Source organism: Eschrichtius robustus, chromosome 4 (assembly GCF_028021215.1).
Source record: "Eschrichtius robustus isolate mEscRob2 chromosome 4, mEscRob2.pri, whole genome shotgun sequence".
Taxonomy (NCBI): domain Eukaryota; kingdom Metazoa; phylum Chordata; class Mammalia; order Artiodactyla; family Eschrichtiidae; genus Eschrichtius; species Eschrichtius robustus.
Window position 1 is genome coordinate 147,330,152 of NC_090827.1, and position 23,261 is coordinate 147,353,412.

The window sequence follows — 23,261 nt, forward strand, 5'->3', positions numbered from 1 at the left end:
CACAACAGAAACTCCTTCCCAAGGAGACCCAGAGTAAAGAGAATACACCAAAGGGGCTTAGTTTCAGGTGGCGGTTGAGAGTGTGGTCTCTCAGATAAGACTGGGTTCAAATCCTGGCTCTCACAGGTGTGTGATTCAGATCAAGGTCCCTCATCACCTCTGTAAGCCTCAGTTTCCTCATCTGTAAGGCAGGTGAACAATAGTAACAATAGCATAGGACTTAGAGTCGTAGGGTTACAGAAAGATTCAATGAAATAATAAAGAAAGCACAGTGCCCAAAATAGAAAGAAAACTAAATAAATCTTATTTATACTGATTTTTAATAAATATATTTGTCTTCACCTTGAAGAAGGAAGAAAGTGGTTGAATGGTGCGGTGAGGGACCTCCTGGCGGTTGTCCTAAAGGCCTTGGTTTTGGCGTCACCACCAGGTAATTCATCTTACCACTCTGGAGCCAATTTCTTCATAGAAAACAAAAATGTTGGATTAAACTACCCTAAAGCTAGCTTATATCCTCAAAAGAATTCCATGAGAACTATTTGAGACTAAAATCAATAAGTTCCACAAACATATGGACACCAAGGGGGGAAAGCAGTGGGAGATGGGGGTTGTGGTGTGATGAATTGGGAGATTGGGGAAAAAAAAAGAAAAAAATATTAGAAAAAAAGTGTAGGTTAATAATTTTTCAGTGTTTCTTTTTCTAATATGAGATCTTAAGGCTTTCAATGTGCCTCAACGGATTGTTTTAGCTGCTTTCTGCAAGCAACTTTTTGTATCCCAAAAGTTTTACTATGTGGTATTTACATTGTTATTTATTTCAATATACTTTCTAAATTTGCTGTAAAAAAGAAAAAAAAATCAATAAGTTCCTATCTAACTCACGTTTCTTGCTGAAATGCCAAGCACCATATGGGCTCTCTTGCTCTCTGTAATCTGGACTCAGCGTTGCCACAAATCGAATCATGTCTCCTGAGACACCAATGACAAATTTAGACTAGAGTGTGGGTGTTTGTCCTGTCCCCCAAAAAGAGCTACAAGAAGGGGCCAATCTCTTTCTTCCTGTACTTCAACAGCAGTCACAAGAAGCCCAGGCTCTCTTTGTTCTGAAAGCCACTCGACTTGGTATTTTTCCAGGGATGAGGTGGTAACCATTACCTTCATCCTCTGGGGGGGGAAAAAATACCCAAGGCCTAGAATTATGGAAATAGATCAGTTTTACTTTGTGACGTTTCCCCAAATCTGATATCACTGAAAGAAAAAATACAATTCTTACTCTGAACAGTAATAATGAGGTTGAAACCATATGAGTAATTACAGTCAAAGGAATCATGGAAACCATCTTTTCTAAGAAAATATCTAACAATGGGTGATTTATGAAGCCCAGGGTTGTGGTTCTGAGTGGCATACATGCAATTTTGAAATACCTCTTTGCTCCTATGTCTCATAACCATCAATACAATACTCTTGCTCGTTTGATAAGAGGCTAGATATGGTTTCATTTCCTTAGTGTTTCACAAGCATTTTGAAATCCCGTAACAAAGGGAGATATGAAATGGATGTATTAGATTTATCTGAAATCCAATTGTGTTTAATCATAATACTTCTTATAGAAATCCCCCTTGTATAAGATCATATGTGATATATTTATACAGCAACATACAGTAGCCACAATAAATGATGTGAGTGATTACTTAAGCTGCAGGTATTAATGTTGTCCTCTTCTGCCTTTCCTCTGGCTATCTGAGTCCCTTTTAAGCCTAGCTCATTTCTATGTAATCCACAACCCTTTGGTTGAATGTGCTGCTTCTCTCACATAGAAATTAAATTAAATTCCCTAACATCTAGACACAGTACAGAAACCAAGAGAAAACCAATTCTGTAGGTCTCCATTGTGTTTATAATAATAGATGTTGATTTTTCTTCAGTTTCAGTTACTGAAGAGCAGTTCCAATTTTTGAGATATAGTACAGAAAATAAAAAATAGTTCTGTCATATCGTACTTTATCATAGTGACAAGCAGATTGGATGGCATGATACTGGTAAAAGAACATGGGTATAAACCAGAACTCTGGGCTTCCATCCTGAGTCCGACATTTCTTATGTGTGTCTGAGACCCAGCCAGCCCATCTGTAAAGTGAGAGACCGGATACTCCCCCCATAAGACCATTATAAGGATGACATAAAGTAATTTAGATCAATGAAAGAGCACTATGCAAATATTAGCTGTGATTCTGTAATTTAATCAATGCCACCTCAAATCCTTTGTGAAAAGAGGTGGAATGATTAAATGGATGGAGATAGAGAGATAGATACATCTATACATCCATACATCCACACATCCATATGTAGATACAGAGATACATAGATATATAGAAAGAACGATGGATGGATGGATGGATGGATAGGTAGGTAGGTAGGTAGATAGATAGATAGGCAGATAGATAGGATAGGGTCTGAGAAACAGAACTAATAATAAATAATAATTCCCAATACATGTATGACATTTTATCATTACAAATTACACTTTTAAAAGTCGTGGAGTCTCTGCACACAGCTCTGTACCAGGGCATCCCCCCAGCTAAGAGGATGTGTGGGGAACACAGATCACATTCCACTCACAAAGGGCACATCCTGGGACAAAACTGTGTCTGCCTGGATGTGGGAACACCTTTTTCTCATTTTCACAAAGCCCTCCTATAGACTAGCAGTGAGCCTGATGAGAATTATTGCATTAAACCCTCAAACAATTCTGAAAGATATTATGGCCCTACTCTTACAAATTAGAAAACTGAGACTCAACTGAAATGAATTGTCCAAGGAATTAAAGCATGAATCAAGGTCTTCTGACCCCCAAGCTAGTGCTCTCTTTAGTACACAATGGAAACCTACGAGCAAACCAAGTAAGTGTTAAGCAGACTGATACAAAGCTGGACAAAATATGACAAAAACTCAACCACATGTTAACTTTTTACTCTGCTCATCTCCACCAACAGATCCTGAATCCACAAAAGAGGGAGATTTATGTCAAGACCCTAGAACACAAATCTACAACAGACACAACTTCCACCACATACAACACAACATACAATCCTTTCTATCAGAATGCTTTTAACATAAGTAGAGGAAACAGACAGCTAAATAAACACAATGCACTATTAATAGGAGATAGAAATGCAATGTGTTTTCCAGTGTGTATCTCTAAATGATGGGCGGGGTTCAGATAAATGCTCTCTAGATGGGATGGGGTAGGTCTGCAGACCTGATGGAATTGGAAGTTGGGAGGGTGGCCTGGAGGTGTGTGATTAAGACCTCTTTGTGGTGTAACTGTCAGGGCATACTGGCTGACCTGGTCACCGAGGGTGAGGAATCAGGCACAGCATCTGCAGCCTGCAGGTGGGGATGAGCAGGAAAGACCCAAGGGGTACAAGCTGAAAGTTGAACAGAGCAGATCAAAGCATGTAAACTGGAGAAATGGATATCAATGACCCACTGATGGAGGCAAATGATCAGGGATCCGGGAAGAATGAGAACAAGGAACGACATGTGAGTAAGAGGGAAGTCTGAACAACTGGCAGAAAAGGGGGTGTTCCGTGCACTCTTAAATACATTCTTACTGTGCATGAACACTGAACAATAAGAAGTTTCACTGAAAGGATCAAGTTCAGAAGGGACAAGAGGACCTGAGCCCTGGAGCTCTGGAAGGCCAAACAGTGAACAAACCAAATATTTATATGGACAAATCTTCAGCTTGTGGCTATGTAAGAGTCCAGTAGCCCTGGGTAGGATGAGGTCTTCAAAAACTATGGTAAATGGAGCTAGAAGGTAGAAAAATTATAGAAACATAGGGGACTTCCTTGGTGGTCCAGTGGTTAAGACTCTGCACTCCCAATGCAGGGGGACCAGGTTCGATCCTTGGTCAGGGAACTAGATCCCACACGCCGCAACTAAAGATTCCACACGCAGCAACAAAGATCCCGCGTGCTGCAACTAAGACCCAGCACAACCGAATAAATAAATAAATATTTTTTTAAAAAATTACAGAAACATAAAGGGGAAAATCTAGGACACAGTAGAGTGGCATTCATTCACTCATTTATTCACTCAGCAAACTTCACTGGTGCCCATTACTAATATGTAGTAGTAATAGTAGAAGTAGCAGTAGTAGCAGCAATAGCTGACACTTACCACTTCTCCTATGCCACACATTGTTCTCGGGACTTTTAAATCGTTTAACCCTTGTGAGCATTCCTATTTTTATAGAGGAAGAAACTGAGGCACAGAGAGGTTAAATAGTTTGCCTGAAGTTATTCTGCTAGTGAGTGGTACCAGTGGGATTTAGACCCAGGCTCTCTGGACCCCGAGTCCATGCTCACATTCTCAACGATGACAACAGCCTGTTAGGTACGTTCTGGCTCTCTGCCAGCTTCCACAGCTGTAGTAAGACCTGCCTCCTTTTCCTAAAGGAATTTGCCATCCAGTGGAAGTTCTGGTAGAGCAGTAAATAGCACCATGGAGGCGAAGGTCCCATGTAAAGCTTCAGTCAGTCACAATTTTCCTGGGTAGACCCAGATTTTCTCGCCCTCCTTTGGGTCCCATCCATGGAAAGCTTGCCAATCATGGGAGCTTAACCATGGCATTAATCAGAGGGACGAGAGAATCAAACCTCCCAAACACTCATCTACCTTTCGAATAATAGATTTGAATCATGCACATTTGGTTTGAGCACTTAGCAGGTATCTGGAATCTATTTCTGGTTTACCTGAATCCTTCATCAGAAAAAGAGTCTAGAATATCCTATAGTTTGCCATTAAATAAATATAAGCCTCTACCAGGAAACTGTTTTACATAAGATGTTCTCTATGAAAGTTAAATGGTCTTTAAGAAGAAACTCTCAATATTTGTCTGTACTCAAGATTACTTATAAGCACATTGTAAGAATACCGATAAGAAAAGTGACACACGTGTTTCCAAAAATGTGCAGGAAAAAAGGAAAGTTCAAAGGCATTCAAACTGCTTTGTTTCCAAAGCCCACTGATAGGCACTGTGGCTTCTGACTGCAGCGTTTACAGAGCCCTTGACAAAACAGCTCTTGACCCCATGTGTGTCTGGCACACTGATGCTATAAAAGATTGTTACTGAAGGTTTTTTGGTTTTGTTTTGTTTTGTTTTGTTTTTTTCGGCTGAGTTTTATGGTTTTATTAACACAAACAAAATGTACACATGAGCTGCCTATTCATTTTCTTGCTGCACAGCCTGGCGTTGGGACCAGTGACTCCGATGGCCTGCTGGGCTGCTCTTTCCACAGTGGCTTTGCAGTTCTCGGGGGAGACATTGCGAGCAACCTCAGCACAGTAAGATTTGTCGCACATCAGCAGCACTTCAGGCTCCTTGACCTTGTGGACCAGGAACTTGCGGAAGCCGCCAGGCAGCATGTGCTTTGTTTTCTTGTTGCTCCGGTAACCGATGTCGGGCATCAAGATCTGGCCCTTGAATCTCCTATGCACCCTGTTGTCAATGGCTCTGGGTTTCCACCAGTTCTGCTTACTTTTGGCATATTGGCCTGACTGGTGCTGGATGAACTTCTTGGTCCTTTTTTTTTTTTGGATGATCTTGGGCTTCAAGAGGGGTCTGAGGGCGGCCACAATGCCGAGTAGGAGATGGCTGCCACCTCCTTAGGCAGCGCCGAGGAAGAGCGCTGCTGAAGTTTTTCTATTCTCTTTAAATAAACTGTCACAGTTACTTATTGCTGCATAACAAATCACCCTAAAACACAGGGGCTTAAAGCAACAAACAAAACTTATTTTTGCTCATGAATCTGCAACCCCGGCAGTGCTCAGCAGGGACGGCTCTTCTCCACCCGGCTCAGCTCCATTCTGATTGGATATGCCTCTTTATCTCCAACACGTGGTCTCTACTGCATGGCAGCTTCAAGGTGGCCAGACTTTTCACAGGTGGGCTCGAGGCTTCCCAGGCATCTGTCCCAGGAGAGAGAGCCGGGGGGGAGCTGTGTTGCCCTTCACGGATGGCCTTGCTTCAGAAGCCATGTAGCCTTACCTCTGCCACATTCTGTTAATCAAGGGCGGCCATCCCAAGGCCAACCCAGGTTGAAGGGGAGGGGAAAATAGACTCCACCTCTTGTGTGGGAGTGAAAATGTTTTGCAAAATCACGGGGGATGGAAAATATTGCTCCTGTGATTTTTGATGCAGTCTAGCATATGAACCCACAGGAAGAATGTGTTTCAGAGTCTATACTGGGAATGAGTGTGGTGTTAACCAAGAAAATGTTGGCTGAGCTCATGAAACTACGGATCTTGTTTCTCTTCTTTTCCATTGGCTTCCAGAAAACTCATTGGCAAATGTGTTGCCTTCCTCCAGCCAGATCCCTTGGCAAACTTCATATTCAATAACTTACCTTGTCTTCATTTTATTTTCCTACCATTAGTTTCCCTGTGCTCCAATTTTCTTCACTTTTAAAACACTCTGTTGTTGTATATGTGTTTTGCTAAGCTGTCTTAAACAAAGTGAGAAATGAATGTTTAAATACTCTAAGAAACCAGAGAACCCACACAATAGGAAATATATCCAGTAAAAAAAAAAGAGAGTGGCATGGACATATATACACTACCAAATGTAAAATCGATAGCTAGTGGGAAGCAGCCTCATAGCACAGGGAGATCAGCTCGGTGCTTTGTGACCACCTAGAGGGGTGGGATAGGGAGGGTGGGAGAGAGACACAAGAGGGAGGAGATATGGGGATATATGTATATGTCTAGCTGATTCACTTTGTTATAAAGCAGAAACTAACACACCATTGTAAAGCAATTATACTCCAATAAAGATGTTTAAAAAAAATAAAAATAAATTTAAAAAAAAAAGATACCAAGAGAGTATAAACCTCACTAATAAAGAAGTGCATATTAAAACAAGGCACCATTTTCTTACTTATAATTTAATGTGGATCCTAAGCCCAAGGCTTAGTTCTTCACTGGTACTGTGAATTTTCAAAACTATTTTCTTTCTTTTAGTCAGGGATAGGGATCGGCATAGGAATAGTGAAATCAGTACTTGTATATGTACCTGGGAGAACTGTAAACTTGCGCAGTTGTTCTCACAAAATAATGTGATGATATTTATTAAATGCCATAAACTCTGATCCAGTAAGATTTCTTCTGGGTTCTAGAATAAGGAAATAATCCAAATTCTGGGAAATCTGTATTACATATTAAGATATATGCATTTCCTATATACATTGGAATGTCATCTCAGCTTATCTTTTTTTTAAAAAAAAAGCTGTGATCAAATATACATGCATAAAAATTTACCATTTTAACCAATTTTAGTTGCACAGTCAGTGGCATTAAGTATGTTCACATTGTCGAGCAACCATCACCACTATCCATCTCCAGGACTTTTTCATCATTCTCAACATAAACTCTGTACCCATTAAACAATAACTCCCCATTCCCCCCTCTCCTCAGCTCCTGGTAACCACTATTCTATTTTCTGTCTCTAAATTTGACTAATCTAGGTACTTCACATAAGTGGAACCATGTAATATTTGTCTTTCAGTGTCTGGCTTATTTTACTTAGCATAATATTTCAAGGTTCATTCATATTGTAGCATGCATCAGAATTTCATTCCCTTTTTAAGGCTGAATAATATTCATATATATATATGTATATATATATATATATATATATATATATATATATATATATATGGCATTTTGTTAATCCATTTGTTCATTATTGGGCATTTTTACTGTTTCTACCTTTTGGCTATTGTGAATAGTGCTAGTGTACAAATATCTGTTTGAGTCCCTGCTTTCAATTCTTTGGGGTATACACCTAGAAGTGAAATTGCTTCTATTTTGTATCAATGAAAAATTAGAAGCAAACATCATATACAACAAATAAGGAAATTGCTAACTAAATTATGGCACATGTCCTTGATATCCTGTCTCCTTTTAAAATGAGGACCCTAGAGGCCGCACAGGCCGCCTTCCCAGGCCCCTGTTCTCCACGCCCCGCACTGTCGCCACCACAGCATCTGTCCTGCCACGTTGATCATTTCCCCTGCTAGAGGAAACGATCCTCTGTCAGGATAGGGATTTTGTTTTCTATCTCTGGCCTCAATTCTTTAATAGCTGGCACATAATATGAGTATGATAAGTGTTGATTAGGTAAAAGAGATTAGCAGGAAATAGCAGAGTCAAAAATCACCTCATAATAAATTTAATTCAGCTGTTTGTTGACTGACTGTGAAAACCTTATCAAGGACATGAACCTAGACTCGAATTTGGGGAATACAAAGTGAAAATCTTATAAGTGATAGGAAAGTCTTTGGAGGAGTGGGACTATACCTAGTATGTCACGGCACTAAAGTCAGTTCCTTTATTTTAGTGTTTAATATACAGCGAGAGTGTAAGATTCTTGAAAGATCTGGAATCTTTCAGGAGGGCCAGATGAATCTTTCTTACATGGAAGCACTCACACTTACACATTACTCTTCCCCTTTTATTCCAATGAACGTGCATACAAATATACACGCCTGCATTTTGAGATAATAAATATGTCCAATATTCTAAAATGCCAGTGCTAATAATGATTTAATAGCCATGATATATCTAACTCACTCCTAAGTCCGAAGAAATAAATTGGCTTTTAGTAACAGACATCAGTAATCCCAAGTCTTATTCAATCTAGATCTTCCCTCTTTTCATTTACTACTGCATCCTCTTGAGAGTTGAGTGAGACCTTTATTCACTGTCACCTCCTCTGAGAAGTCTTCCCTGATCCACCCCGTCCTGGAGCACATCCATCACTCTCTCCCTCCTTCCCTTGCTTTACTTACTCTTCCTGTCATTGATTGCCACCAGACATGCCACCTGTTTGATCTTTCCTTTGTTTCTTTTCTGTCCCTCACTTAAGAAGGTACATTCCTTGAAGGCAAACGCTTTTATCCACCCAGCACCTAAGCAACACCTAGAAAATAACAGCAATTCAATAAAAATTTGTGAAACACATCAAGAAATGCTTAATTAAAAAGTCAGGACCTAGAGAAGAGATCATAGGCAAAACATTCTCTGACATAAATAGCTGATTCACTTTGCTATACAGTAGAAACTAACACAATATTGGAAAGCAACTATACTCCAATAAAAACTTAAAAAACAGAAATGAGCTATCAAGCCATGAAAAGACACTGAGGAACCTTAAATGCACATTACTAAGGGAAAGAAGCCAATCTGAAAAGACTCCATATTGTATGATTCCATCTATATGACATCTGAAAAAGGCAATACTATGGAGACAGTGAAAGAATCAGTGGTTGCCAGGGATGGAGGAGGGGGAAGACAGGGTAAATAGACAGAGCACAGAGGATTTTAGGGCAGAGAAACTACACTGCATTATACTCTAGTGGTGGAAACATGTCATTATACATTTGTCTAAACCCACAGAATGTAGAACACTAAGAGCTGATTCACTTTGTTATAAAGCAGAAACTAACACTCCATTGGAAAGCAATTATACTCCAATAAAGATGTTAAAAAAAAAAAAAGAGTGAACCATAATGTGAACTATGGACTTTGGGTGATTATGATGGGTCAATGCAGGTTCATCAATTGTCACAAATGTACAACTCTGGTGGGGGATGATGGGGGAGGCTAAGCATGTGTGTAGGCAGGAGAATATGGGAACTCTCTGTACCTTCCTCTCAACCTTGTTGTGAACTTAAAACTGCTCTAAAAAATAGTGTCTTTAAAAAAACAAAACAAAACAAAACTCTACAAATAACAAATGCTGGAGAGGGTGTGGAGAAAAGGGAACCCTCCCACACTGTTGGTGGGAATGTAAATTGGTACAGCCACTATGGAAAACAGTATGGAGGTTCCTCAGAAAACTAAAAAGGGAATTACCATATTACCCAGCAATCCCACTCCTGGGCATGTATCCAGACAAAAATTAATCCAAAATTAATCCATGCAGATACATGCACCCCTAGGTTCATAGCAGCACTATTCACAATAGCCAAGACATGGAAACAACCTAAATGTCCATCGACAGATGAATGGATAAAGAAGATGTAGTATATATATACAATGGAATACTACTCAGCCATAAAAAATAATGAAATAATGCCATTTGCAGCAACATGCAACATGCAGAGATTATCATACTAAGTGATGTAAGTCAGAAAGAGAAACACAAATACCATATAATATCACTTATATGTGGAATCTTAAATATGACACAAATGAACCTACCTATGAAACAGAAACAGACTCACGGACATATGGAACAAACTTGTGGTTGGCAAGGGGGAGTGGGTTGGGGGAGGGATGGAGTGGGAGGTTGGGGTCAGCAGATGTAAGCTATTATATAGAGGATGGATAATAAACAAGGTCCTACTGTATAGCACAGAGAAATGTATTCAGTATCCTACGATAAGCCATAATGGAAAAGAATATTAAAAAAAGAATGTATATATATGTATAACTGAATCACTTTGCTGTACAGCAGAATTTAGCACAACATTGTAAATCAACTATACTTCAATAAAAAACTAAAATAAAATAAAATATACCATTTTTTAGAATATTACTCAGCCATAAAAAGGAACGAAATTGGGTCATTTGTAGAGACATGGATGAATCCAGAGACTGTCATACAGAGTGAAGTAAGTCAGAAAGAGAAAAACAAATATTGTATATTAACACATACATGCGGAACCTAGAAAAATGGTACAGATGAACCGGTTTGCAGGGCAGAAATAGAGACACAGATGTAGAGAACAAACATATGGACACCAAGGGGGGAAGGTGGCGGGGTGGTGTTGGTGGTGGTGTGATGAATTGGGAGATTGGGATTGACATGTATACACTAATATGTATAAAATAGATAACTAATAAGAACCTGCTGTATAAAAAATAAATACAATAAAGTTCCAAAAAAATAAATTAAAAAAAGAATTTAAATAAAATAAAATTTACCATTTTAATTAAAAAAAAAAAAAGCCAGGACCTAAATTATATATACAACACACACTTATGCGTACACACACACACACACACACACACAATGATTACACGTAAATACACTCAAAATTAACAGTAACATCAAAACTGTAATATCGGTGAAATTGTGACTGATTCTTTTCTGTATTCTAAGTATTCTAATGTAATTGCATTACTTTTGTTGTGGGCTATCTGCCATGGTAGGGTGCTACCAAGGTGGGAGTTTACTACCAAGAATCCTCATGTTGGCACTTCAGTGAATTCGTAGTTCTCCAGAATCTTTTTCTCAACTTTGCAAGCTCAACTAGTTGATTTTTTTCACAACCTGAAAGTAAGTAGATCGTTCTTCAATGGATGTACTCAAATTAACCTTGACTGCAAAAGACTAGTACATAAATCTAAATGCAAATTATGTCTTTAAAACAAGAAATTTAACTGCCAAAGGGACCTTGAGTTGTACCCTCTTAACTTAGTGACCATGGAATCAGATAAACAGTACTTGGCTTTAAGTTCTGACGTTTAATGGGATTGATTGTTCTATGTGGGGACTTGCCAGCTGTATCACTTCAAAAAAGCTGTTCCTGTCCCCAGACAGATGAAGTCCACTGGCCAGGAGAACTTCTCTTGGGCAGAGCTGGGAAGTAATGGCAAATCTCCCTCCGTGACTTTGTGGACTTCCATCACTGATCATCTACCTCCTTTTCTGATTGACATGTTTTTTCTTATAACATATTAACTAAATTTAACTCATAATAGCTTTCTGACATGCTAATAGAGCCAGTTTTGTATTGTACTTCCTGCTTCTGGACCTGAGCAATATTTATATTTGAGTCCTGTTTTGCATGTATTCTAAAGTCATTATTATGCTTTGATTTTACAGATGACTCTCAGAGACCCAGGACATTTTTTTTTTGCTGCTGCCTGCATTAGAATAATAAAAATAATTTCTAAAGTCAGGATGGTAAATATTCCATATTAGGTAAGGTCCCTTTTTAACCATGTTTTTAAAAATATACACGCTTTAGAACCTGTAACAGAGTCCCAGTTTGAGTCTAAGGTGTGTTCACCTCGAATCTATTCTACTATCCTGACATTGCACAGGGGCTAGTGGGACAGGCTCACCAGGAGTCTACTTAAATGATGATCAAGGTTCTTCCCAGGAAAAAACTCATTCTAATAACAGAGTCAATGGCCCAAGCTTGGAAGAGAGAAGTGAATGAGAGCATAGCAGGTGACTGTCGCTCAGACTGTCCTCCAGCCCACACCCACTGCAGGTTGCACCAATAGGAGCCAAAATAATTCCTTCTCTGAAGCCTCCATGGGACCTTCAGACTGTGAAACATCAGCCACACTAGAGCCAGTGATGGTGAGGTGTTGGTAGCAGCAGCTCTGTACACCTTGTCACCAGGGGTGGAGATCGATTCAATGACCTAGATTTCAAGGGCGCAGAGGTCAGTGCCCTCATTGCCAGAATCACCAAGCAACTCGAACACTGGCAGCTCTGGTGTCTTGGGTGGACACTGGTGACACAGCTGAGTAAGACATCTGCCATACCTGGAGTCATTATTGTAGCTAGCCAGGACAGGAGATGGTTTTGAAGTTTTTATGACACAGACATTTCCTAGAGATCTCTAGACCATTTTACCAAATTTGAGAGGGCTGAAATTTCTGCAGACCAAGTGAGAACAGATACATAGAAGTACTGCTTTGTAATTATTGTTTCTACCGTCCCAAGGTTTACCAAGGTAGGCGCGGCCTAGGAAATAACATTTACACCTAAAAGTTAAGTTTCAGTTGGATACAGTCCTTTCACTTATGGAAGATGATTCATTCTCAGATGACAGAAGACCAGGTAGTCACTGTGATTCCCAGTAAAATCAAACTACATCCAGCTTTTAAAAAAAAATGGTTATAAATTTGAAAAAATTATTTTTAAAATGCCAAAGAGTAACAATGATGTCATAAACACCCATTTCCACCCCTCAAAATTAACATTAATATTTTGTCATATGTGCTCCAGATCTTAATCTTTTAAGAACTAAAGCACCACAGTCAAGGAAACTGTCCCCTACGTTTCCTTCTCCACCCCCATTCTCATCCCTCACCTTCCACCCTATGAGAAAGTCATGGATGCAACTTTTAAATATACAACAAATAATATAGCACATTATTTATGAATATAAAAATACATGCACCCCAATGTTCATAGCAGCATTATTTACAATAGCCAAGATATGGAAGCACCCTAAGTGTCCATCAACAGACAAATGGATAAAGAAGCTGTAGTATATATACACAATGGAATACTACTCAGCCATAAAAAAGACTGAAATTTTGCCATTTGCAACAACACGGATGAACTTGGAGGGTATTATGCCTGGTGAAATAAGTCAGACAAAGACAGACAAATACTGTATGATACCACTTACATGTGGAATCTAAAAATACAACAAACTAGTGAATATAACAAAGAAGAAGCAAACTCACAGATATAGAGAACAAACTAGTAGTTACCAGTGGGGAGAGGGAAGAAGAGGAGAGGGTCAAGATAAGTGTATGGGATTAAGAGGTACAAACCACTATGTATAAAATAAATAAGCTGCAAGGAAATATTGTACAGCCCAGGGATAGCCAATATTTTATAATAATTATAAATGGCATATAATCTTTAAAAATTGTGAATCACTATGTTGTACACCTGAAACTTATATAATGTTGTAAATAAACTATACCTCAATAATAAATAAGTAGTAAATTAAAATAAAAAGCAAAAGTATAAAGACAAGGAATAGCTGTATCAAGACAAATTTTTAATATAAGAGATAGGAAGAGAATGTTTTACTCTTCTTATAAATACTGTAAACGTAGAGAACCTGATTACTCTTAAGGAAAAGTAATTAAGGATAGCCAAATACTTTATTGAAAAGTATAACATAGCCATAATCTCACTCTTCCTTTTCAGTTGAGTGTGAGAAAATGATAGGAGAAAGTTGGGAACTGGGAACCAGAGATAAGATAGTGTTTGTTCCTTCCAGCAATTCTTCCTTTTTAGAAACTGAAGGAAGAGGTGACTAGGAGAGACCTACAGTTGATTTCTGAGCAGTGAGTAGCTGCAGGCACCATGATGCCAGCCAAGCCTAAAGGATAAGACCCATCCCTGGGCATGGGTCTTTTGATTCCAAGCTAAGAAATTCAAGGTAAGCTACAAAAGGCATTCTAATCGGGGCCTACATGTGTTTGATTACAAACAATAGATACACCTAAAATTAGTTTTAAAATTACCCAATTTTCCCCTAATCTTGTCATGGTTTTGCTTTAAAAGTGACTATAGGGCTTCATTTAAGTACAAGAGTCATTAAAAGTATTTAAATGAGGTTTTCCATTGAAAAGCAAAAATAATGTACAAATTGGGGATTATATATCAAGGGTCAGATTCTAATTAAACAAGGAGATTAAAACTATTATTTATCGCTGCTTCTTTCTAAAACCCAACCAATAATAATATTAAAGGAATAAGAATTTATTAACTCTCAAGTTCTCAGAGCATGGGTGGGGCTTGGCAACTGACCCTAGACTGAGGGCAAGAGTGTAAGTCACCCAAAAAGCAAACCACAGGAAACACGAGGGCAGACAAGAGCAGAAGAGTTAGCAACAAAGTTCTGGAAGCTGGAAAAGATGTGGACTTGAGGCAACTGAGTGAGTCAAAGGGAGAAGGTAGAAAGTACCATAGTGGAGAACATGGGGAAGAAGACAAGAACTCATCTCTTCACACCATAGAATTCTAGAAAGATTCAACTTTGGGAGGTGCTGGGAGAAAAGGCTGACTGATAAATAACTCCCGTCCCCCAGCTTTTTCTCAGTTGAATATAAAACCGGTTAAGACATAGATGCAGGAACCAGGCAGCAGGAGATCAAAATGTCACTTTTAATGTGAAATCCTGGATTGGATCCTGGACCAGAAAAAAATTGTTGGAAAAACTGATGAAATTCAAAAAAGGTCTGTGGGTTAGTTTATTGTAATGTACTATGATCTGCTTTCTATCTCTGTCCTGTGGTTACATAAAACATTAACATTAGGGGAAGCTGGACAAAGGGTATCTAGGAACGCTCTGTACTATTTTTTGCAACTTGCCTGTAAGTCTAAAATCTCTCAAAAATCAAAACTTCTTTAAAAGTTAAATGCCTCCTTTATCACAAATAAAGCTCTTCTGAGAAAACATAGCTTATTCTGCCTGAATTAGATAGATTTGCCAGCTCCACCCCTGAATTAGACAGATTTACCCAATCAGAATCACAAGCCATGATGGGGCAACTCATGTCTCATCACAGGACAGTGCCACGGGCCCTAAGCTGACCCCCAGCCAAAAACCATTAAGAACACATGCTCCGTTACAGACAGGCAAATCTTAAGTGTAAGAAGTTGGGATCACGTAAAAGAAAAGTGAGAGGAAAGGGCTGAGCCGTGCCTGCCCAGTTCTTCTCCCAAACTCTCCGATTAAGTCACTCTTGTCACCTGGGGAGGAGTGAAGGCACGAGAAGAAAGAATCCAAGAGTATTATTCTAATACAGTGACCTCAGACGTTTTGGTCTCAAGACCCTTTCAGACTATTAAAAAGTACTGAAGACCTCAAAGAGCTTTTGTTCATGTTGATTATATACTAAAAGTATCAGCTTTTGGGAAATATATACATATATATTTTATATATTTATATACAAAGGTATTGTGTATATATGTATATTTCCCAAAAGCTGAAACTCTTAGTATTTATTTATTAATTCACTTAACAATATTAATAAATCCAGTACATGTTAATGTGAATAACATATTTTATGAAAGATAAGTTTATATTTCAAACCAAGAAAACATAGTGAGAAGAGTGGCTTTGTTGCACATTTTTATAAATCTCAGTAATGTTTGGCTTAGCAGAAGACAGCCAGATTCTCATATCTGCTTCTGCATTTAATCTGTTGCATTATCACACATCATGTTGCCTCTGGAAAATTCCCCTGTACGTTCACGGGAGTATGTGAGTGAAAAGGGCAAATCTCATCTTAGTATTATTATAAAAATTCTTTTGACTTTTCAGACCCCCAGACCACACTCTGAGAACCGATGCTGTAATAAATGCCCCTCCATGTGCAGTAACAGCAAGGTGCATGTTCCCCAGACGGGAGACCGGAAGTGCTTGTGAAGGCTGGGGGAAGACTGAGTCTGAACCAGAGCCGCACTGGTTGAAAGTCTGTCTATGAAGCAGCTAAAACCCTTGCCCTGAGTCCCCTCCCTTAGCTGCTACAATGAGGTAACTGCCTGTCTCCCTCCATGTTGCCAATTTACCGAAAACCTAAACGCAGACAAGCTCCAGACTCAGGGATGCCAGCCAGAGCTGAGGAAAACAGGGTGAAATCATGCATAAGGTGTGATGAGATCTCCCATCCTCCTTACCCTGCTCTGCTCTTAGAATCCAGCAGCCTAGTTTGTTATCCATCCCCCAACAAACACACCGTAAGCAAGAGACTGGGTAATTTTTCACTGAGGAAAATAAACAATACGAGAGAAAAAAAAGACCTATAAATACTGAGAGGTGAGATATCCATCAAGGAAAGAACACCAACAAATTACCCCCAATAAAAGCCCACATCTTGACAAGCCCTGCCTCTGCACATACTGTTCCAATCAACTGTCATGCATCACTCTTCAGCACTAGTAGACAGTCTAGGATTATTAAGTCAAACATTCTCAGAAAGCATCCAACGGGGGAAAAAATTAGACAAGATGATAAAAGTAGAATGGAAGGACAAAGTGTTAAAAAAAAAAAAAAGGAAAGAAACATTCATCAAACAACAAAGGACTTCTTGGAAGTTAAAAATATAAAAGCAGAAATTTAAAAATTAATAAAAGTTTTGGAAGATAAAGTTGAGAAAATCTTTCAGAAAGTAGATCAAAGAAAAATTGGTAGAAAATAGAAAAAATAATACTAAGAAAAGCAGAGAATCAATACAGGTTAAGCATGCAATAAATATGACCCCAGAAAGAGATAACTGAGAAAGTTACTTAATAAATAAAAACGAAAACTTCACAGAATTGAAGAGCTTGAGTTTCCAAATTAAAAGAGCCCATCACATACCCAGGACGATACACAAATGTATGAAGAAGAAAAAAACCCATACACAATATGAAACTCCAGAGTAAAGGGGATAAAGAGAAAAGCCTAAAAGTTTCAAGAACACAAAGACAGGGAGCACATGAAAGTGAAGATTCACAACGGCATCAGACTTGACAATAAGAAGTCTGGAAACTACATGATAATGGATAAAGCCTTCAAAATTCTGAAGAAAAATGTTATCAACCTAGAATTCTAAACCCAAACCATTATTCAGGGATGAGGATAAAGACATGTTCACAGGGCTTCCCTGGTGGCGCAGTGGTTGAGAGTCTGCCCGCCAATGCAGGGGACACGGGTTCGAGCCCCAGTCTGGGAAGATCCCACATGCCGCGGAGCAACTAGGCCCGTGAGCCACAACCACTGAGCCTGCGCGTCTGGAGCCTGTGCTCCGCAACAAGAGAGGCCACGATAGTGAGAGGCCTGCGCACCGCGATGAAGAGTGGCCCCTGCTCGCTGCAACTAGAGAAAAGCCTCGCACAGAAACGAAGACCCAGCACAGCCATAAATAAATAAATAATTTTTTTAAAAAAAAAGACATGTTCACAAATGCCACATCTGAAAAAGATTACTGCCCAGGCAACCTTTCTCAGGATGCCACTAGAAAAATGTAATCCACCAAAAGGAAGCAGGCAACCAAGGAGAAAAAACATGGAATCCAGGATAGAAGATATGGTAGCCAGTCTTCGAGATGGACCCAAATGAGCCCCTCCTCCTTATATTCACACCCTGTACAGTCCCCTCCCCTGTTGGAAAAGGATTGGTCTGTGTGACCAAAAGAAGATGGCAAAGTAACAATCGGTCACTTCTGAGATTAGGTTATGAGAGACCCTGAGCCTTCCAAAATATCCAACTATCCGAAGGCCTATTCTGCCAGTTTTTCCCAGAGCACAGACTGCCTCATTTCTGATCTCCACCCTGAATTCCTTTCAGGATGTGTTGGAGGTCAGCGACTGCAGTGGCTAATGGCTAATCCATGTAGAGCCGCATGACAAGCGACATCCTTTAGTTGGCACTTGGTAGGAAAGACTTGTCTCTGCTCCACGCAGAGGCAGCTGGGGTAGCTCAACTGGGGCATAAGTGATAGTCATCCCAAATCTTGTGCCATAGCTACACAGTCTCTGAATGCCTGGTCTTAAATTACGACTCCTTGAGCCCTGCCTTAAGCCCACACTAAATTTCTAACATGACTTTCTTCATTCACGCTGTTTTGCAAACTTGCTGTCAGCCCCCAGGAATACGAAAGAAAATCACCGAGATTATAGAGAGACGAAGGGCCATGGGACACATGAGGATCTCTGCCTGAAGGGCTCCGCTCTCCCCAGAGATGAGGTCTAGAAAGTGGTGGGGGAGTTGAAAGCATTAGTTATGAAGTGGTTCCCCTACCCTGAGGTACCCTTCCTTGTTCAGGTTTCCTCTCTGAGCCACAGAGATGGGCGATTTACACAGAACAGAATGATACTGCAAATGAGGCGGCCCTTTCCTACGTAGCTTCTGCATGTTTTCGGAGAAAAAAAAACCACAGCCAACCCTGGCCTCCTACCTCACATCTCTGCAGGACCCCCGTTTCATGCTTCAACAGCCAGATGGGTGATGGAAAAGCTGTTGGTCGTGATGCAAAGGCCTACAAAGAGCGAGCAAATGTCAAAGAATGAAGAAAGAAATGTCATTCCGGGACCTCTTTGAAATGTCCCAAGATAGAAGCTTGACTCCTTCGTATCTAAAGTGACTGAATCTAGCCGGGTGACTTTTACACTTGAACACAGGTGGCATTTGTAAGGGTTGAGTCTGAGAACTCCCCATTGCTTTGACACTGGGTACTGAACAGGAAAACAGCACAGCTCAGGTGTAATAGGTCTTTCTTAGTCAGAAAAGAGCCCATTTTAAAACAATTCTACTTCATGTGAGTTATGGTGACTTTGAAAATGGTTTCTTTTTTTTTTTTTTGGCTTTGCTTTGCTTTCTTGCTTTTGTCTGAAATTCTACTATAGTAATAGTATAAAATGTAAACTAGGCTAAAGCTTTTCTATTCCCTATGCGAGCAATTACAACTGGGAAGAAGTACAGGTTTGCCCTGCTATCTGAAAGTAGAGCTGCTCCTACAAAACCTTTCTTGTAAGCCAAAAAGGCGTAAAGCAAAGAAGCAAGTACCTTAGGACACATCTTGCTAACGATGCACAAAATAAATTGAGATTCCCGGGGAAGGAGCTTGGTGGCGCCACTCTTGCCACTCAGGGTTTCCACTGCTTCTACAACAGCCCCTGCGAAACAAACACTGAACGCTATTTTTGCTTCTTACTTCTTTTCAGAAACATGCAAATCCTTTTCAGATTTATCTAGGTTAGTGAAAATAGGTATCAATGTAAGTCTTTCATAAAAGCAAAGTGGTGTAAAGTGAACTTTCGAAAAGTGGGGAATACCTGTACAGCAAAGATAAAGGCAATCAACAGATAATACCAAGACCTTAGCCTCTTCCTCATGAATGTCTTTTTCTACACTTACTAACATTCTCTCTGTCAAAGATATGTACATGTAACTAAATACTCAAAAAAAGAAAATGCTATAAAAAAAAGAGACCATATGTTTAAGCCTCTTAAGCTTAAGCTTAACCTTCCTTTATTCAGACCTTGTGAGCTATCTATTCTCAAAAATTCAAACAGAATTGCTAGCCTGAAATTTCTAAATATACAAGGGGATGTACAACATGTAAATTAATTAATCAAAAGTTGCCATTAGAATGGAGAAGACTAAAGGAAGTTTCTAACCAGAAACCAGGATACTTTTCACCTCTAGAGTTCTTCCCCATTTGTCTAATCAGAAAATATTTATTGAGGAAATATGTTTTAAGCACTATTTCAGGCTCTGGGGGACATAATGTTCTGGTTGTCTATTGCTGCTAAATGAGAGATCCCAAAATCTAAATAAATGACAATCATTTTATTATTATGCCACATAATTCTGGAGGTTGACGAGGCAGGTGTCTTTTGGGGTCACTGATATAGTCGCAGTCAGATGGTGACGGGCCTGGAGTCATCACAAAAGCTTCCTTAGTCACATGTCTGATAGTCGATCCTGGACCTCATCAATTGATATCACTGCATCAAAGAAACACAACCTATTCTTGTAGCCAGGGTTTCCTCACAGCATGATGGCTGTGTTCCAAGACTGAGAATCCCTACAGGACCAGGAGGAAGCTGTATCTCTTTTATGAGTTAGCCTTGGAAATCACATAGCATCGCTTCTGCCAGTAGCCACAGGCCTGCCAAGATTCAAGTGGAAGAGCGTAGCCCATTCCCCCCGCCCCGACATCTCTTGCTGGAGGAGTGTCAATATCACATTCTAAGAAGACAGGAGATCTTGTGGCCATCTTGGAAAATTCAATCTGCCATGCAAAGTAAACAAAAATATAAAGTCTCTGCCCTCGTACATATGCTTAGGGATGGGAGGAGCCTGGCAATAAACAAATCCAGAGATAAATACAGGAAATATCAGATGATGATAATTCTATGAAGAAGAATAAGGGAAAGAAAGGGGTATTGAGAGTATCATCTCCTTTATGGAGAGTGGTCGCAAAAGGCTTCTCTGATAAGGAGGCCATTTAAGCAGAGAGTCTGGAGCAACTGAACAATTGAGCCATGCATTCCAGGTGGAAGAAATGGCAAGTGCAAAGATCACAAGGGGAGACGGTGCTTCCAGCAGTCAGAGAATGACCAGGAAGACAGTGTGGTTGGGACAGTGGCAAGGACTCAAGAAGTGGGCAGAGAGGTGGCTGGGGACCAATCTTGCAGAGCCTTTGGCCATGGTGAGGACCATGGTCTTTGCTCTGAATGAAAATGAGAAGCCATGGAGAGTTTCTAGTGGGGAAATGGCAAAAATTGACTTGCATCTTATAGGAAAACTCTGGCTGCTGTGTGACAAATGGAGCACAGCATTGGGATGGAAGCGGGAGACCAGCTTTGAGACTTTTACAACCATCCAGGTGTGACGTGGTGGTACCTCAGACAAGGTGTCTGCAGAGGAGTGGTGAGAAGTGGCCAGGTTCTGATGCTAAAAACATCAAACTCCATTGTTTTAGCCTTTGGATAATAAGCCATGTTTATTGATCTAAATATTAAAACCTTGGCTTAAACAGTAAATATTAAAAGATAAAAATGCATCATTTATCATTGGGCTGCGTAGCACAAGCAAATTTTCTTTTAACGTAGCATTATAGGTTATCTCAAACACTTTGGAAAACTTTTCCTTCTACAGCTTTACTATTTTTCCCTCCTATGACACAGTCTAGTCTGCGCATCCAAAGCAAAATGCAAAATTAAGGCAATCAGCACTGAGGCCAAAAAACATTAGACTGAAATATCAAGGCAACTGAAGAAAAAGCGTTTTACTGGTCCATAGGATTTAGGTTGTTACCTCAAATGTTCATTTCCCTTTACATAAGCAGGTAACAGTAGCAGCTGAGTTGAAACTCACGGGTAAGAAAAACGTCACCCCTGTGAGGCAAATGGCTTTTTGTAGGACAAGAGAGTAAATCACTCTTCAGGGTACTCGGTGCCCTAAAGGAGGTCATTCCCTCCCACACATCAGATCTCTTTATTCCCAGGGAGTTTTACGTTCATATTGGCTCATTGACCACGCAGCCAGGACCGTTATGCAGCTCTTAATAGATTACAGGTTACTGCCTTATTATGTTTGCTAAATGGTGGTACATCTAATCATTTTTATCACGTAGGGAAATTTCATGATGTCTCTCCAGCCTAGCCGAAGCCCAAAACAGGATTCCCTGTTTATTCCCTTATGCCGTAACTAAAAGTTAGCAGAACCAATTAAAGAGTACATAATAAGCCAGTTAGTAATTCCTTACTTGTCTCTACGAGTGGATAATGTGTGCCTGCTCAAATTACAGCTCATTTGAGAAGACGCTTTACTACGCTACTACTACAATTCGGCATTATTTCATTTTTTCAGTATCAACAGCATCATGCAGTAGCTGAGATCCTCCTGTGAGATTCCATAGGAATTGAGCTTGTCCTTACAAGATAATCACTCACCCTTCAAGTCCAGCATCGTGACCAGCACTCTGAATAGCTGCAACAGCAGCACTAAGCTGAAGCCAAACCACATCCGGAAGACGAGGCACTTCCCTGGGGAATCAGGTGATACTTGAGATATTAGGGCTTTGGGTCCCCTATTTCCAAACTTAACACATTATCTTGCTGCCACCAGAGGTTAATCACTACGTTCTGTTAGGCTCTTTTTGCCTTGATCCATCCACCAAGATCAAACATGCAAAATGACCACAATCCATCCAAGGCCAAGGCCAAGATCCTATCCATGGATTATGGGGAAAGAGAAACTCTTAGATTATTGCAAAACAACCAGCTCTAGTATCCAAAGAGAGAACAACAATCTTTAAAAAAAAAAAAGAGAAAGAAAAAAGAAAATTTTGTAACTTTGTCAACATCTATTTTCACCAAACAACTCGTTAAATCACTGTAAAAGTCAACGCATATGGTTGGATTTGACAGTTTAAATTCCAGAAAGAGTTATAACTCATAATACATGATGTAGTCTGGGTGTCTCATCCATGAATTATAACATTTTTATTACATTACAACTGCAAATTATCAACTTCTTCCCTATCCTGACAATCTCTTGATTAAATGCGGGATTGTTTGGCATTATGAAAATATATTATGATAATGGATGACTCCATCATTTGTCTCGATTATTTCAATATCCTTATTTAAAGCTTAATCACTAGAGCATCTGGCCCAAACTGAATTGTTGATTTAACAAAGTGATAGCAGCAGGGACAAAACAGAAAAAAAAAAAAAATTTGGTCAAAAAGGCCCATGTTTCATAGTCATTATCTTGCTCTGTCTCATCGTATTTTTCTCTAATATTTGTGTTCCTTCAATATTTTTGGTGTCCATTTTGATCACTTTAGTGCCTTCTCTTCAAAGTTGTTCTTGCTTTACAGGCCTTATTCCCATTGGCCCAACTGAAGGGTATTTTATTCTGTGTCTTACACCGATAATGGGGCAATAACTTGTACCCATCAAGTTTCCTCATAAAATGGTTT

At 39.6% G+C, this 23,261-nt stretch overlaps 1 pseudogene; it reads right to left on the reverse strand.

Moving 5' to 3' along the window:
* Window positions 1-22,300, reverse strand: part of LOC137763556 (large ribosomal subunit protein eL32-like) — a 103,439-nt pseudogene extending 81,139 nt beyond the window's left edge.
* Between the last annotated feature and the right edge of the window lie 961 nt (window positions 22,301-23,261).